Source organism: Amblyomma mixtum, chromosome 1 (genome assembly GCF_055824585.1).
Source record: "Amblyomma mixtum isolate Tamu chromosome 1, ASM5582458v1, whole genome shotgun sequence".
Classification (NCBI taxonomy): domain Eukaryota; kingdom Metazoa; phylum Arthropoda; class Arachnida; order Ixodida; family Ixodidae; genus Amblyomma; species Amblyomma mixtum.
The window spans coordinates 138,270,067-138,282,798 of record NC_143012.1 but is presented as its reverse complement, the minus strand read 5'-3'; the positions used below and the strand labels follow the sequence as shown (position 1 = coordinate 138,282,798).

Below are 12,732 nucleotides of genomic sequence, written 5' to 3'. Positions count from 1 at the left end.
CGTGCACACTTCAGGCGCCGCCGCGTCAGCTCTTTGCACTTGTTCATCGTGGCTGGTGCTGAAGGAATGACCGAATGAAAGGACTGACCGGAACAAGAGCTCATTTTTATTTCGTCCGCATGCTTTTGCTTTCCTCATGCTTGTAGCAAGGAAGGCGCTACAAACAAGGGGAGCTAAATGAACCCGACTTACTGAGCAGAAATCAAGCAGAGCATAAAGCGAACGCCCACCAATCTGGCAGGTTTAAGGCGGCGCAGAAGTGCGGGTTGTGATGCTGCGGTGCCGCTTTCGAACCACGCAGTCAAAAAGTAAAAAATAAAAAAGAGAATGCGCTCAACCCAGAAAAAAACAAAAATAATAATAAAAAGAAGGAAAACTAACACTGATGCGCCGGAAGAAGGAGAAACATTTTCACAGACGGCGTGAAGGCGATTTAGGAGGAACAAAACAAAGACGGGAAGCTCTGAGGCAGGAGAGCGGGGGAGAATGAGCAAAGGAAACATATATCTCTCGAAAATGGACCGCGGGCGCTAAAAAGAGAGGATAATGTAATTCCTTAATAACGCGCTTCCACCCAACTTTGTTCTCGCCTTCTTTTTTATTTTTGCTTTACTGCTACTCCTCACACGGGAGCCGCGCAGGTCCGTTTGTGGAAATGGGTTCTCCCCGCCGTCCCCTGAAAATTTAATCAGTTTGTGAGATCATCATCGCCCGCCGTCGGGTCGCCGAGACCCCCCACCCCACCCTCTCTTAGTGCGTCGCAACACGCCTGGCCCCAGATCCCGGAGTCTGCCGGAATGGCTCCATTTAGGGGGCGGCGGAGCCTCTGGGCCGCCCACCGCGATCGCTGCAGCACAGTCGTCAGCGTAGGGCAGTGCTGCGAGCGACGGCTCTCGGCGCAATCACCTGTTGTACGCGAACGCCACCTGCTTGGGACACAAACGGCTAGAATAAATTTGCAAAAATTGTACATTGAACGTACCGTAGCGAGGCATGGGCTATGAGGGACGGCGCAGTGGAGGGCTCCGGATTATTTTTTTAACGTGCACTGACAGTAAACGGGTATCTATAGCACTTCGACTCCGTTGAAATGCGACCCCGCGGCCGACATCGAGCCCGCGACGCTGGGATCAAGAGGGGAAGGACAAAGCACTGAGCCACTGCGGCGGGTTGCGAACGAATTTAACCGAACAGTGAGCAGATGCACCGGCGAAGCGCTGGCTACTGCTTTTGCTGTTCTGCAGATATGCATTTTAACTCGTTGCGCTTGCGACTGGTGACGGACTGCAGAACCTTGGGAGCTTCCCAGATATCACTCGCCCGCGCCTCGATGGAGGCGAAACGCACAAGGCGCCCGTGTGCTGTGCGATGTCATTAAATGTTAAACATCCCCAGGTGGCCGAAATTATTCCGGAGCCCTCCACTACGGCACCTGTTTCTTCCTTTCTTCTTCCACTCTTTCTTTTATCCCTTCCTTTACGGCTCGGTTAAGGTGTCCATCGAGAAGTGACACAGTTACCATGCCTTTCATTTCCTGAAAACCACTTTTTTTTCCTCTTTTGTATCCAGCCGATCTTCGTCTTCCTCGACATACCAGTTGGGCTGGATATCATCGATATCCTCCCTGTGCACCGTCCGCTGACTTCAGAAACGAAGACGCCAAAAAATGAGGCAGTGGCTTAGCTCTGGTTAAGCCTGGATATACAAGCGAAAAGCTCCAGTTGTGCTTGGTTTGACGTCATGGCTGTCGCAGTTCGCGCACAATGCACTCGGAGATCTACGATAATGGTGGAGGCGTTCGGCCGTTCACACACTGCCTGTACGGAGGCGGAGGAGGAGACGGAAATCGGCGCGGTTAAAACTGCCCGCAGGAATGCGGAGAGGAGCGTTGCCGGCTGCGACGCGGGCAGCACACGGCTAACGGTGGGCGATGAGGCGAAGCGCGCAGTTGTAGCGACACCGAGGAGGCGACGCACATGCGACGTAGCGCGCGGCTGCGCCGAAAGTTCAGACGACGGAGTCGGCGGCTGCGGCATCGGCGAGGAGCGACCACCTGCGCGGCGCGTGACGTCACTCGGTTTCGCGCATGCGCATAACTCACCAGTTCGGCTCACGCGAAGCTCGGCTCTGACCCGCGTAGTGAAGCTTTTTGCTTCGAAAACGACGACACGGACGAAGCGCCAAATGTCAAATGGAAAATGAACGGAGACCACGTATTGTGCGATTCGCCCGTGCTGCGTTTTCCTCGTGCCTTCGTTTCTGAGCACAGGACACAACCACTGTTAAGGATGTCCCCTCGCCTAAACCAGAGTCATGCGATGGCTCTAATGTATATGCGCACGCCAGCGCTGAATGACTAATTTTTCCCAGGTGCAATAGCCCGACAGAATGCGCTGCAAGATATTATCGCTTCGAGCACAAATTGAGCAATTTACTCAACGCCTCAATAGAAGCCACTAACCTCTGCCTCATCCTTCTCTCTCCTATGAAGACTCCCGTCTCCTACGGAGTCTTCAGACAAACACTGTACACCAACCTCTACACCCAATATTACACGAAGACGGCGGATGTTGCGGCTACACCTCAACCCTAAACTCATCACACGGAGACGAAGCTGACCAGCGCACGCCTGGCCAACCAGCCAGCGCTCTTTGTCATAGCCAGAAACCTCCGGGGCCTTGGACTGAGGGCCCAACCCACAAACGCTCCGACTACTACCCTCTTGAATAAAAGTTCAATCAATCAATCAATCAATCAATCAATCAATCAATCAATCAATCAATCAATCAATAGATCGATCGATCGAGTCATCCGCTTTATACAAGATGTCTCTCGCATAACCAAATGACATGTGTCATGACACGACGCAGCTAGGGTATGTCGTGGGAAAACATGAGCAGTACCGCCGAAGGAGAGCATTAGAATTTGGAATGCGGCGACAAGAGGCAAAGCAGGACGGCTGGGTACACCGGCGTTGTGCGTTTTCTTTTCTTCTTTTTATTCTTCCCGGATAGCTATAGCCAGAGCGGCTAACAGCGACATGTGAGTCTGATTTTATGTTCGTTCTTTTTTTCTTCCGTTGAGGTCCCTTCTAGTTAGCCGTGGCGGCTTAAAGCGAGGCGTGCGTTTGATACTGTGTACTTATCTTTTTCGTTGGATATATCTTAACTGAAAGATTGCGGGAGAATCATCTATAGGCTAAATAGTTAGTTTTGGCGGGAGAATAGTCTATTGGCTCAGGCTGCAGTAAGGAGGAAATGCAACGGGAGGGGATCGCGCGAAGGAGAGCGCAGGAGGTTGGTTGTGCGGCAGCCGAGCAGATCGGTCGTGGAGTTCGAGCTGCGAGTTCCGTAAGCGCCGGCCGAAGAGATTGGCCGTGTGGTGGCCGGCAATGGTCCGGAGTCGTGGAAGTTGGAGGTTTTATTTTTAGTTAAAGCGGAGATGCCGACATATTTCGGCAGATGCAGTTTCATGCCGAACTTATCTCACCACCTCAGTACGTATCGCCGAGACTGGATCACATTCACAAAGTTGGCATCCCTTTCTGCAGACCAGAAACCCACGCACATCGAATGAGTGAAATCACCTGCCTTCTTCGACGGCCACCATCACCAATCATCAATTATTGCGAAAGCAATACTACATGCACTTTAACGCCTTTGCCGTGCCGTGGCGGTGACCACCATTGACCTTCATTTGACCTTCATTGCATTAGATTGGATTGGATTGGACTGGATTTTAGCGAAAACATTACTACTTGCACTTTCACGCCTTTGCCGTGCCGCGGCGGTGACCACCACTGACCTTCATTTGACCATGATTGCTTTAGATTGGACTAGATTGGACTGGACTGGATTGGATTGTATAACCGATGCATCATCACAAGTCTAACCACAAGCACCACCACCAGCTACACTACCAGCTGAACCATGGCGTAGGTACGGATATTGCTTTCGCAATTACCGGGCTTAACCAAGCTAAGCCACAGCGAATTTTATTATTCAAGAATGTCATAGCTAACATTGTCTAACTAGGATTCATTTTATACTGTGTTATCATTTTTTTCCTTTTTTCTTTTATCTGAACGCCTTAGCTAACAATGTATGTGTAAAAGTCATGTTTGTACATTGCCTGTTTCATTAACTCCTGTTTGTTGATTGCATTTCTCTGTTTTGTAACCACTACCCTCTGTAATGCCGTAACGACCTTGAGAATATAATAAATAAATAAATAAATAAATAAATAAATAAATAAATAAATAAATAAATAAATAAAGCAGTTTTGTAGTACATTATGTAATAAATAACTTCCCGAGGAAAACCGTTCATGTATTATTATGTGGAATTGTCTTGCCGCATGCATTGTCACAGTTCAAAATGTCAATGAGGCAAGGGGGAATTGACAACTGATCAATGCTGCTGTTATGATTTCCCTCATCTTTGTTAAGTGAATCGCGTGTACTTTGTTGATGCTGCTTTTTCTCTTTCTCTCACTTCTGGTCCTGTATTCGCGCTTTGATAATATTTTTTTCTCTATTGTCGGTGCCTGGGGTTTTTGTTCCTCGAGAACTAAAAGAAAAACCTCTTCTGCAATGATCCTGAGGTGAGGGCTGCAGTATTCTCAAATAAATAAAGTGTCTCACCATCAGAAGAACTGCACACCTTTTTGAAGTCGCCAGTCACGAAGTATACGCCCCCACGGCCTTTAACGAGACCTGCCCTCTACCATTTCACACCAACATCAGGATACAACGATATCAACGTAGAGGGAAAAATTCGCGACTACATGATTCTGTGCTAGTGTGTTTTCTTTTGTGATGCATTTTTACTTTGTTTCGTTCATTTACATTTTATTTGCGTGTCCTTTCTGTTGTTGTTGTTGAACTGGTCTCGGTCTGTTGTTTATACTCTTATAAAATGTGCACTTATGGCTGAGAAAATTGCTTTCAATAATTTTACAGCCGCTCGTTTTAAACTCGTGTCTACACCGGAAAGGCCTCCGTTACCACCACTTGCAAGTGAATGGGAGTAAAGCCGAGCCATCGGAATCCGCGCGAAAAGAACAAGACAAAAACAAAGATAGGGGGGCCCACGCTCATATACTAACTTGCGAAATCAGCCGGTGATGGCAACTCCAGCGTTTAATTTTTTTTAAACTTTTATAGCCTATAAACGATGCGTTTAAGAGAAAGCTTGTATTCGTCGTTCGATGAGGTAATTTATGGAGATAGGCTAACTTCAGTTCGCTCTGAAATTCTCTTTAAGTCTGCGGAGCGGAGTTGCTCGATACGGACAACGCGGCATCACCGATCTTCTGCATCGGTCTGTGAACAGTAAAAACTACAAAAGAAGGACATGCTTAAGGCACTAGTGTACTGTTTGTACTGATGCTAGTGAGTAGGCAAAGGACCAGATGTTTTGAGTCCACTTCTTGAATTATCGGGGGCGTCGCAGCCTCCAGGAATGCGCGGTCGTGGTCGGAACCGGTCGCCACAACAGATGCGATTTGCCGCACGCTGTACTAATTTTGGTTCATAACGCTAAGTTTACTCGAGCTAGCGAAAAGCGCCAAACAAGCGAAACTCAAAACTTTCGTGTCAGAAATTAGCTGCTCTGCTTCACTCTTACAAGACGCAGGCGCCCACCTTCTCGACGTACTAAGATAGAAGAGATGAAATAAACTCAGCGTCCCGGTAGGCCGGAGGAAGGGTGGGCAGCAAAGAGAGTACACGCGCTGCACAACGCTAACTCAGTTCATTTTCCGTTTGCCGGCAAACCGTTGGGGCCAGATACCTCAGATGAGGAATATAAAAGGCTGCAGCCAAGCTTTAAAATGACAACCTCAGTGTTTACCGTGTGCCCGCAAGCTGAACAAGTTGAAGTCGAAATATATCTGACTGACACTCTTTCCAAGAATTGAATTTCTTTATTTCACGCAGTTTAATTCACAGCGTAGCAATATTGTAGAAAGCAATAATGCTAAGGTCCCCTTAGCAATATGCAGCAGTTTCAGTATGTGCCCTGAAATGGTGAATTTTTTCATGCCGATAAGTTCCCGCCAAATCGTAAATAACGAAACCAGAAAAGTCAAGTTCGCACCTATCTTTACTTTTTTTTTCCTTCGCCGCCGACGGGTCAGAGAGAAATGAAAGCGTCCTTCCTTGCCCCGTCTCATGGCTCACACGAACGGGAGACGATGATGAGATTTTGTTTTTGTCCGCCGTTTCCAGAAATCTCGCTTCGTCCCGGCGGCTCGTCCAGAGAAGGATGGGTTTCTCATCTACACCGAACTTCCAGGTCTCGAGAGTGGCGACTGAGGGAAGAAAAATGGTGCCGCACGATAGGGACCTTCGAAGTGAGACCGAGACATCACTGGAAGAAGAGGACACTCCGCTCTGCCGGTATATAAGAAGAGTGGCGAATGGGCTCGGTGAGCCAGGACAGCTTGCGAATAGAAGTCGCGATTTATCTTTGACCCTTTCTTCAGGTGGACTTGGTCATTTCAGTTCTCCCCAACAGCCTAGCCACTTCGGACACGACCGCTGGATGGATGCGCCAAGTGAAGTGAATTTCCGCTACTCATCGGCGTACAGTAACAGACGTTTCGGCCTTGCTCCGGAAGTTCCATAAGCACTTGTGTTAGAATTTAAAGGAGAGAAATAGAGAAAATCCATGGCCGGAATTCAGGCCAACGAGAATCCGACACCCGGCCGCAGAAGCGTCCAATGCTGCCTATAGGCACAAAGACCCAAACACTGGTCTCCTCTGGGCTTCACTAGATCAGCCAGCCACACTAACGATCCCCATTTACGTCTTGAGGCAATAGACTGTTAAGGTCGTAGTACACGGGCCTGGAAAGACTACTTCCAGACGTGTGTCATCGGGAAGCAAGATGCGGTGTCAAGGTCGGAAAACACGGGCCTGGGAGAGATTACTACCAGACGTGGGTCGTCGTCAAGCAAAGACGCGGCGAAGACTAAGCACCGGCGGAAGCAGCAGCAACGGCGGCGACGTCCAGTGGCCGAGTCTACCCGGGGTCGCCGAACGACGGAGCGGTGCTCACAAGATCAACCTGTTGCTACTCATCGAAAGACGGCTGCGTCCTCGACAGAGGTATCGCGCTTCGGACATCCGGCGGGGGAGTACGAGGACGGTCGTTCCCCTGCTGGGAGGGAGCGAGCAGAGGACTTGCCGCAGTGACCAAGGCGACACATCAGTGTTTGTTGATCTACCCCTTCCCATCCCCCGAGCTGTGAGAGAGCGAGAGAGCCCGGCACCGCCCAACACCACCGCCTGTTACCACCAGCGTCATCAACTGCCCATCCGATTGGACAGTTTTCTTCGGGCTAAATTCCCCAGTCAAGGATCTGGGGAATACGAACCGTATTTAACGGGATGTTTTTTTGTGATCAGAGCACTCCCGTTTCGGCTGTGAATATGTAGAATAAACCTTCTGTACAGTTTCCTTCTCAATGGAGTTCGCCATCGTCCTTCCGAGCCGCGACTTGCGTACCTGAACGAACCTCCCAACTCTTGGGCCCCTCCGCCTTCAACAAGACACAGCTCGAAAAAGTAAAAAAATTGCCGCCTCTCCCGTAACCGAGAGCAGAGTAAGCATGAACTGTTCATGGGCATAACACGAAGCGTACGCGGACACGACGAGACGCAGGCCTCTCGGTCTCGGCGTGGCGTCACTACTCTGCCGACAACGGGAGCTAAAAGCATTTCATGCTTAAAAGTAACCTGCCAGTCTAACAGCCCTAGCTTAAACTTCTGCGCCACGCATAACGATACACTGAAGAAGGATGGGCAGCTGGGCGAGTTTGTAACAATTCATCAGTCCTTCGTCTTCTTCGTGCTGTACCCCCCATGATAGATAACGATACAGCTGTAGAAAGAGAAGCAATAAACTTTATTTGAGCCTTTGAACAGGAAGGCTCCCTTATGGCGTAGGTAGGCTACCGTCGCTTGGTGGCCTTGATCTCTCGGGTCTCAGTGACCTGGTCAGCTCTCCCTGTGAGCAACTTTTGCTGCCTCAAGTCCGAGCTGCGCAGCGCGGTCTCCCACTGCTCCCATGTGGTTATTTCGATTGAAAGGGTTCCTGCTGCAGGCCCCCATGATGTGGGTGAGGCTCGCATACCATCCGCAGCTTTCGTACTCTGCAGAGTAGTAGATCTCTGGGTGAATTTTAACTAGTACTGCTTGGCATGGGCATGTGTGTATTTGGAGCTGCCTGAACGCCATTGCATGCTCATGCTTGAGCGTGGGGCTGGGAGGGGGTATTTCCTTCTGCTCGTTTGGTAGAAAGGCGAAATTTCATTTAAGGTCAGTAGATGATCCCTCGCTGATCAAAACCGAATAGTTAGTCCTCGGGCTACGTTGTTGGTCTGTTCTTTTTCTGGCCGGCCTGAGGGTGCGGGCAAGCATATTAGTTTTATTCGAGCTCCTAGGGGGTAACTGATAATTAGTTTTGGGGCTGGGTGGTGTACTATGCCTTTGATGCAGTTATTTATCGCAGTTCATGAGTCGCTTATAATAATCTTTCGTTCTGAGACTTTTAAGAAGATGGCGTATGCTACTGCTGCTTCTTCTAAAGCAATGCCACTACGAACACGTAGTTTTGGTAGAGGCCCACGTTATCAGTGACGCCAAAACCATCGTGCAGTTAACCAGATAAATTTTTTCCCATTAACTGATATCTACACCGCACCCCTCGTGGCATTTATAATAACGTCATAGACGAAGTCATATAAGTCGTGTTGAGATCGCAGGAAACAAAAACAGGTTGGAGGACTGTTCGACTTGTAAAACAAAACAACAAAATTTGGAGCACGTGTTTAAACCACCATTACCTGTACTGCAGTGTCTAGCAGAAAATAAGCGGAGCATAGAACTTCCCTCGCTGTATTCGCGTCTGCGACGTATGAAATAGTTGCATATATAAATCTCTCTAAAAAAAAAATCGGCCTTACATCCGACTTACACGGTATACAAGGTATTATAGCGAAGATTACCGTGAGTGTTTAAAATTGGGTTCTAAGAGCTAAAAGTACGTTTTCTTCCGTGTAGAACACTCACAAGTGGCAGAGATCAGAAAGCAGCTACGACGAGCTAATATGCTGCCAGTTAACTAAATTTTCGTAGTTATGCCTTTAACTGTTGTAGTTAGGCGTCTCACAGCAATAAGAGCTCGTCCTTATCAACAGCCATATCAACTTTAAGATTTTCGAAAGTGCGATTCTCCTCGGCGCTGCAGCGTACAGAATTTTCACCGTACACCCGCAATAAAGCGAAGCCGAGCGTCTTGAATAAACAGCGCGAACGAAGACGAGCACAAGAGACAAGAAAACGGACGACACAGCGCTGACTAACAACTGAGGGTTTATTGCTGATCACACAAGTATAAATACATAGATGTCGGCAGAGAGGGAAAGGTTTACAAAGTGCAAAAAACAAACCATAAATGTAACAACAGCAACAGAAGCGCGCTAGAAATCAGCGGAGATTATCAGCCCCCAGGAGTGACAGCTCTTTTTGCAGCAGTGTTAGCGAAGGAGTGCTTATACATGTATTTCATGTTTTTTGCACTTTGTAAACCTTTCCCTCTCTGCCGACATCTATGTATTTATACTTGTGTGATCAGCAATAAACCCTCAGTTGTTAGTCAGCGCTGTGTCGTCCGTTTTCTTGTCTTTTGTGCTCGTCTTCGTTCGCGCTGTTTATTCAAGATGCTTAACCAACTAGCCCGCCAAAACGTGTTAACGAAACCGAGCGGCCCAAGGAAGCGCGCAGTGACGCCTACAAGCGCGCTTCACCCCGTAGGCTCTTGCCAGCTCCTTCGGAAGAGAGCTGGAACCAAGCAGGACAAGACAGCACAGCAAGCTCTTGTCAACGGGGCCTTGGAGGTCACCCCTGTATGGGGCTCACACTGAGGTCACCGTGTCAGGTGCTCTCACCGCTCCACACGCCGATCCCACCCGGGCGCTGCGACAATAGGGAGTTTTAGATAGGCGGGACCTTATCGCTTAGCGGGTTAAGGAAATAGCGGCCCGGCAGTGGGCATGCGGAAGGAGTTTTAGAATAGGTGGCCCCACGTGTTGGGGGCCCAACGAAATAGCGGGCCCCAGCGCTATGCACTAATAAGCCGTTGGGTTTTAGAATAGGGGCCTCCCCTACGCAGCAGGGCCAGGCTTACGTTTGTCGACTGAAGCGCCACTACAGCAAAACAAAAAGATAGTCTTAAGAAAAAAAGATTTTAAAGTACGCGTTTATGTTTACTTTTTCATCACAAACTGTTATCACAGCCGACATAAGATTTAAGAGTAAAAATTATAAGAAGTGTGTGTTTTTACTGAGGCGGGAAACCCCATTCGAACGTCCCGCCAAGTCATTTCCATGGCGACCAAACAATGCGTACTCGATAAGCCTAGGAGCTATGTAAACACAGAAGCAATCTGAAAATCTTGAGCATTTCATCACTAAAATTTTGTGGAGCGGGCGTCTTCAGAAAAAGCGAAAATTTCGTGCGCCTTTCGTTTGCCGATAACTTAGTATACAGAGCAGCTGCGACAACGAATCGGTGGAGAAGCGAGAGGCCCCGCTTCGATGGGCGCCGCCATGTTGCCTGAACGTAGAGCGGCGTTGGGGCGCACGCCTATTTCGTCAAGATAGCGTTCGCCGCTAACTTTAACCCAAGACGCAAGGCGGGCCTTGCGTTCTGCGCATGCGCACTTCGACGCCCCAAACTTCTTGGGGCCCCCAAAGCTAGGGGCCCCCTATTCTAAACATATCTATCGATCTATCTATTCTAAAACTCCCCAATAACGCAGGGCGCCCCGCTGCTCCCCTATCCCCCAATCGATAATGCCCCCTTTTCTAAAAATTAACGGTGCTTTAGCTTTGGTTAAACCGAGTCAGAAGGGATAGCTTCACGATGGTTTAGCCTGGCAAAGTCTTGTTATGCTGTTCGTTGAGCGTTTTTTTCTTCGTATTTTCCAGGCTAAACCATCGTGAAGGTACGGCTTCTCACTCGGTTTAACCAAAGCGAAAACGCCGTTAATTTCTTCCTAGGCGCGCCGGCGCTCCTTCCGTCATGTGCACGGTTAAAGGTGGCGTGACGTCACGCCCTATCACGTAAACAACGCATTTAGGCTCCTCGGCGAGCCCAAAGTCGACCATGTGGCCAAATTTTGGTGGACATTGACGTGACCTTGACGTCCGACCTGACCTTGACTTGGCCTTGAAATGACCTTGACCCTTGTCCTGTCCAACTGCTTGACCACTGACCATCCACCGGTTCTCCAAACTTATAAACCGAACGTTTGACCTTGGGTGAGCCTTGAAGGTTTGCCGCACGGCGATTTCAGCCCGAGACCTCTAGTAGTGAAGGTACTGGTTCAAAGCTCCCAATGTGACTACGATACGCGCGCCGCCGGCTTTGGAAGCTAAGGCAGGGTTTGGAGTGGAGCACTGCAGACGCGTTCGACTGATCGGCAGCGGCTGCTTTGTGCAGCCTCACGCTATACGTGAAGGACAGCGCAGCGCGTTGGAAACGGCAAAGAATGCCAAACCCAATGCGCATACCGATTAAAAGACTGCGGCTAGCAGCGTCTATAACCAGGTCCATAAAATTTTCCATCGGCCGAAGGAGACGTCGAAACTCCGCCTCTCTGGGATGCTGCAAGCCGGTTCCGCTTCCGCTGTGCTTACGTCAGGTGCACACGACCGCCCAGTGAGCAAAGTGGCGACGCCCAGGTAGCCACTGTTGGAAAGGTCTATAGTTAGCTACAACTTGTCTGCAGTGACCGCCGCACAGAATTCATCCGTGACAAAAAGTAGTCCGCTATTAGAGCTTGTCCTGTTAGCTAAACAAATAGCTTACAACTTAAAACAGTGCGCAGGGACAGGACACAGTCGAGGAACACACAGACACAGCACTGTGTCTGTGCTGTGTCTGTCTTCCTCGACTGTGCCCTGTCCCTGCGCACTGTTTTAAGTTCAAAAATGAACCAACTGGCCCCGCTACTTCCCAAAATAGCTTACAGCCAGGCAAAATTATAATCTCAAGAATTTTGATGCATATAGACCGTTTTCGGCGCGAGAAGGAAAATAGCCTCGAACCGGCGCGCGCGCGCCGCCGCTCCTCCCCCTCCTCTCCTACTGGTATGCGCGGGCGGCGAGGTACGTGTTGAGTGACGTTCGTGTGCTGCTGTCTTTTGCACGAGAAAACAGTTTTTACGTGTTCTGACGCTGACTGTGAACATGAATCGTGAGCCGAGGTCATCAGGATAACACTGCGCTGTTTTCGGCTGCACCAACAGCTATTGCGAGCGAAAAAAGCTAGCGCAGAGCCATGAGCAGAGCATCAACAGCCGCGGCGTCAGTGCGGGTGCGACTTGTTCCACCTGCATTGCTTTTCGTCAGATGAAGACGAGCGATGTCTTTGGCTGGCTAGCGTTAAAAGAGAGGATTTTGTGCTTCCTTGATGTCACATGCTTTCTTCTCTAGCAGATAAAAAATGATGTGTGGCATCCGGACGTGTGGCCACTTCAGTCAGTGACAACACTTGGATGCCTGTACAGCTCGTGACCTGCAGACAAGTATGAAGGTCACAAAATCAGAGCAATGGAAGTAGACAGCTCAGATAAGCAGAAAAAAGACCTTGTGGAGGCCAGTGTTGAGGTCGCCCAGGAGGCGACCACGGCCACGTTTATTTGAGGCTGCCTGAGAAGAG

The 12,732-nt window shown here is 49.4% G+C and overlaps 1 protein-coding gene across 2 annotated transcripts in view; it reads right to left on the bottom strand.

Annotated features, from left to right (window-relative positions):
* The window catches only part of LOC149367712 (protein O-mannosyl-transferase Tmtc3-like), a 419,945-nt gene that overhangs the window by 71,071 nt on the left and 336,142 nt on the right, over positions 1–12,732 (bottom strand). The gene's annotated exons all lie outside the window — the stretch shown is intronic.